Genomic DNA, 6000 nt, shown 5'->3' with positions numbered 1-6000 from the left:
AGCCAAGGGCACAGAGGTCGAACGGTAACGGTGTGGAGTTCGGACGAGCACAAAGAGGACGCACCGTGAACTAACGGGACATGAGTTGGACCTTGTACCGGAGCGAGCCGTGCGCAAAAAGAGAAATAGCGGGATCCCTGCGCAGGCGCAGCTCGGGACGGTCAGTCAGTTGAACACGCGTAGGTCATACGTGCAAGCGCAGAGTACGGGCGCGAGTCGCTCAGTCCGGACACGGGCGTGCGACTAGACGGTCGGGGAAGATTCAGGAAGTGTGGGACAGTCGATCAGGAGAGTACGCGAAGTGCCATACAGACAGACAGTCGATCAGGTAAAGTACGCGGAGTGCCTTACAGTCACAGTCAATCAGGAAAAGTGCGCGGAGAGCTATACAGAGCTATACGAAGGACAAGCAAACACCAGGACCTAGCGTGGTCAGAAAGGGACGGTGGAGTCTTTGGTCGCAAAGGTGGTTCGGGAAGGAGCGCTATCTTATCTTCCGGACGATACACCCTGCCTCATAACATCCTAAGCCCCGTACGAGCCCGCTGGTGGTCCTTTGGGCAAAGGCGACGAGTGCATGGCATACGCAAGAAGGGACGGTGGAGTCTTTGGAGCGCTAGCTTATCTCACGGACGGTACAGCCTGTCCCCATAACATCCTAAGCCCCAGGCGAGCCGGCACGGATACGCCGTCGAGAGCGACGCAGGACCAGCGAAGAAAGACGACGAAGGAGCGACGACGCGCATCCGAAGGCGAGGATCGCCGGATTCCCTTTCTTAAGCGTTACTAAATAAAGGTTGTTCTAATCAGAAACTCTGTCTTCTTTTTGGTCGAGCAATCACACAAATCATAAATTTGGTGGGACGAACAAACAAACTCTCTGAGCTAGCCGTTGCAATCCGTAGCGAGCAGAAACAAAGAATTCAGTTCCTTACAAGCTTTCCGCGGCTATTTCCACTCACCTGGGGATAGATGCGAGGAAGGTGAAGGTTCGGAGGTGCAGAGGTACTCGCCAGAAACCGTCTTAATGAAACTGATTCAACATAACTTGAATCATTGTAGAATGGAGCAGGAGCTGCTCACTCAGACCGTGCGCGATTTAAAGACGGAGGTGCCTCTCCTCAGCGAGCCGTACAATGTTGGCCCCTGTGGCAAGTGGTATTCAGACCAAACAGGCAAGGCAACTATATGGGTATGCGGGGAGGTCGCAACCCAGATAGTTGAAGTCAAGGCGGCCAACGGATTTGTCCGTGAAAAGGTAGGCAGGCTCTGGATCTATAGCTGCTACCTGGCCCGAAGCCTATCCCTTGATGCACTCAGCTGCGTAATGGATGACCTCAGCTGCAACTCCTAGAGGCAGATCAATCCTCGAAACATTCAATACGCTGAACGTAGCCCTCCTGCAGATGAGGAAAACGTATCGAAGACACCACACCCCCGGAGCGACGTGAGTGCCGCCCAGCGCAGCACATGCCTACGCTATAGGACACTCGTCCAAACAGCTTGTGACACCTCACGACTGGAAGCATGCCACGAGGTGAATAAGGTCGTAAGAAGGGCATTCAAGATGGCGATGAGAGGCAGCAAGCGCGAATGCTTTTTGAAACTCTGTGACGCAGCGGAAAGCGACCCGTGGGGCGGAGCCTACAGGATGGTAGTTAAGCGCATCCATGCCCGCACCCTCCTTTACACTTTTTAGAACATTTAAAATACCGATTCTAAGTCTCTCCTTTCTAAATATTAAAAACCTCGGTTATATTTTCCAGTTCGCGCAGGATCCAAAACAGTTTTATAATTTCGTTAACACTCGCTATTTTTTTTAAATCAATACGGTAACACCGAAAAATGCAATGGCTGATCTTTTAGCGAAGTTTTTCAAACAACTTCATTCCGAACAGCTTTACGCGGTACCAAAGTCGAATTTAAAATGTTGTCCCACTCTAAACGAAAGCTCACTGCTTTACGATATTCACCGTGTTAGGCCTCTCTATACGCCAGGCACCGACGGAATACCCGGCTGTGTGCTTAGATTATGAGCGGAAGTCTTGTGCAACCCATACTGATATTGTGCACCTTATCACTGGAACCTTCGCAGTTCCCCGATATATGAATGGAGTCCTTTGTGATCCTTCTCCATAAAAAAGGTAACAAATAGGATGCAGGCAATTACAGAGGAATCTCTAAATTGTCGGCTATCCGTAAGCTTTTTGAAAATGTTATCACTCCTTATTTGCACCACCTTTATAGGTCAAGTATATCACCATGTCAGCAGATCAAATACCGCTAATCTTTTGGAGCTAAATTCCCTGGTAATACAGGGCTTCATATATAATCTTCAAACAGATGTCATCTACACTGACTTTAGTAAAGCATACTTTCTTGGGCTGCTGACGATAATCCTTGGCAGCTACTCATGAGATCCCAGTAAAAATAGCACCAGCAAGCTGGGGCTAGAATTTATAGGTGTCAAAGGTCTTGAAGTGGACCGACAGTCAATCCCGCCGTCTACACCGGAAAACGGGGCTCTGGCGACCGAGCAGGAGCGGTATAACACCCACCGCTGAAAACCCTTCCCGCCCCTCACATCCACACACTAAAATGCGTCTGCGCTATAGTGGCCGGCCAAAATCCAAACCTGGCAGAAGGAATAAACTGCAAAATAAACCTGACAAAAGGTATAAAATGCTTTCAAGTGAGGAATGTCTTTTATAAACAGTACTACTACAGGTGACAACAGCTTAGTTGGAAATCCACCCGTGGTAAATTCCACGGCTGGGGCACGGATTCTGGGGGCCCCAAATCACGTTTTTTACCAAGCTTGGCCGCCTCGACAGTAATCGCAACGGGCAAAACCGATAGAGAATTGGACAACGCGCTTTCCAAAATAGCAGGAAAATCTGGCGTTCGTCAATCCTGCCAAGGACTCCTGCGCTACCACAGATTGGCGGGTCGAACCTTGATGAGACGGGAGATGGACAGGACATGCCGAAGCGGGCAAGGATCCCAAGCAGCCCCTCCGGCTAGAGCCGCAAAACACCTTCAAAGAGGACGAAAGCTGATAGGCAGCTCCCTTGTGCCGATAAGCTGTAAGGAAATTGTACTGGTTCTAGACCAGCTCATAATCGTGACCAACGTCAAGCAGGTGAGACCCATAAACATGCATATGAAAGCGATGTTCGCTAAGATGAAGGCCCTCCAGGAAGACGCCGGTAGGGAGATGTACATAGAGGACGAACCAGGCCACGCCCTCCCAGGGTGCCCCAAATGCGGGGGCAAAAGAGTTAAAACATGTGGACAAGTCGCAGCAGACAACCCCTAGCCCAAAAAAGGGACAGTTTCGCACAAACGGACGCTCCTAACCTCTTTAGTAACCCGAAGCAGCACACCCAAGCTGACCAAGTACCACTGCGGAAGAAGCCTAGGGAAAAGTGAGCAATTAGCACTTAGACAGTGGAGCAAATCATGGCACAGCCAGCTCGAATCTCGCCAGAAAGGCGGCGAGCGCGGCTAAGACGCTAGCGTGAATAATGCTCAACTGCAGGGGCCCAAGGCAGGGACGTTGACTACTCCTTCAGTCTGTCTGCTGGGCAACAGTACATTACGCAGCCCCGATATGGGCTGAAGCTTCAAAGAAAAGGTCTTACATAAGGAGCACTCGCCATTTTTTTAAAACAATACGGTAACACCGGATAATGCAATGGCCGATCGTATTGCAAAGTTTTTCAAACAACCTCATTCCGAACAGCTTTACTCTCACGCGGTACCAAAATCGAATTTAAAATGTTGTCCAACTCTTAACGAAAGCTCACTGCTTTACGATCAGCGTGTTAAGCCTGTCTATTCGCCAGTCATCAATGAAATTCCCGGCTGTGTGCTTAGATTCTGTGCGGAAGTCTTGTGCAACACATACTGAAATTGCGTACGTTACTCTGGATCCTTCGCAGTTCCCCAATTTATATAAGGAGTCCTTTGTAATCCCTCTCCATAAAAAAGGTAACAAATTGGATGGAGGCAATTACAGAGGAATCTCTAAATTTTCGGCTATCCGTAAGCTTTTTGAAAATGGTATTACTCCTCATTTGCACCACCTTTATAGGTCAATTATATCACCATGTCAGCATGGTTTTATGGGCTTCAAAAATAATCTTTAAACAGAAGACATCTACACTGACTTTAGTAAAGCATTTGACTCTGTTAATTATTCGCTTCTAGTAAGATAACTGGATTTATTAGATTTCCCTGTTGATCTTCTAAATTGGATTTTAAGTTATCTGAATGGCAGGACGCAACGGGTCCTCTTCAAAAATTTTCTTGTATTCTCCGAGTCCCATCCGGTGACCCAAAAGGGAGGCACCGTGATCCACTGCTTTTTACCTTATTGATAAAATATTACTAAAATTACTAATATTAATACTAATAATTACTAATATTCCTTAGTAATAAAATATTCGCGTGTACTTATTTACGTAGACGATGTAAAATTATGCCTCCAGTATAAAGATATTTCTTGCCATTTGGACTTGCAATCAATCTAGTTAGCTTTCAAATATGGTCACGTCACCAAATATGGTAACGTACTAAACTTAAATGGCTTAATGTGTAAATAACTTCTGTTGTGTCAACCCGAAACATGCGACTTACACTCTGAGTGTGTGAATTTTGGACAGAATAACACGGGTTGATGATTGTAAAATTCTTCTGCACCCTAAGCTAAAATTTTCAGACCATATATTATAAGAAGGTAATCCAAGGAATTTTATGATAATTAAATGACCAAAACCTTATATATAATATTTCGTGAGTCCGTCCGATTCTTGAGTATGGATCACCTGTTTGGAGAGCACAATACGTAGTTCACTTATAATTAGATTTTACTAATATTTACACATTTCCTCGTTTCTGTACTTTTTCTACATCGCGTCTATATACTCGCAAATGCGGCCGTGGGACTCGCGCGCAAAAACAAGTGTTTATCGAATCACTTCACAATGCAGCCGGAAGAGCACATCCGGAATAAGAAAATATCAAAAACCGCGCGTTTAAATTATTACTAAAACAACTAGTACTGTGAGAAGACTTTTAGAAAGAATTCGAGTTAGCACCAGATTTTATTTAGAGTTCGGAAACACCAAAGGAACCAGCGGAGTCACGATGGGAGATTTTAGTTTGTGGCATTGCTCATTGCTCGACAAATAAAAGCGATTCCAGATTCTACCAAAATTTGACTTTCGCAAATGTCCTGGAATCGGGACTTACAGAAACTAGCTCTACAACAACAGCTCTACATGCTGCCCAAATTAATCGACGCAAAAACAAAGCAGTATTGAAACCATAATGCGTACTCTCCAGCAGCATATCATTGAATTCATGTCGTTCATGCCTTATGCAGAACCAAAATATCCTCATGGAGATGCTTATTTCACAACTTTTCAAGTAATTAATGGATGCCCTACGATTATCATTGTGAAAAGCTAAAGGCGTTTCACGGCAAAAACATTTAAGAATAAGAAATAACAAGAAATAACTCAATTCCTTTATGACAATCATATTGACAATCATATTCTGTCGGAAACACATCTTACTGTTAGATGCAACTTCCAAATCACTACAACTCCAAACACACCCACTGGGGATCACGCCTCATCACCCCTTAACAGTTGTATAACACTATAATAAATGCAAACAGATAGCTTGAGGCCATAAAAATGGCCATCCCAATAAAAATGTCTGATTTCATCGATTTCGCAATCACCAAAAATTTTCATTATTTTCATCATTAGTGTCGAATCTCTACCGAATCTATAGAGCAACTACTTATCATCGTCAAGCAGTAAAAAGTCACGATTTAAAGCTTAGCCCAGTTTAACCACATCAGTAGAAACTATCATACCTTTTGGAAATATAGCAAATGGATGGATTAGAAACGACAAAGACAGATCTACCACATTTGCAAAATGTTAAGCTAACAAGCTTTTTTATAAGTTATTTTCGAGCAATGAA

The sequence above is a fragment of the Drosophila teissieri genome, chromosome 4 (assembly GCF_016746235.2).
Source record: "Drosophila teissieri strain GT53w chromosome 4, Prin_Dtei_1.1, whole genome shotgun sequence".
Lineage (NCBI taxonomy): Eukaryota > Metazoa > Arthropoda > Insecta > Diptera > Drosophilidae > Drosophila > Drosophila teissieri.
Note: the sequence above shows the minus strand (reverse complement) of the source record.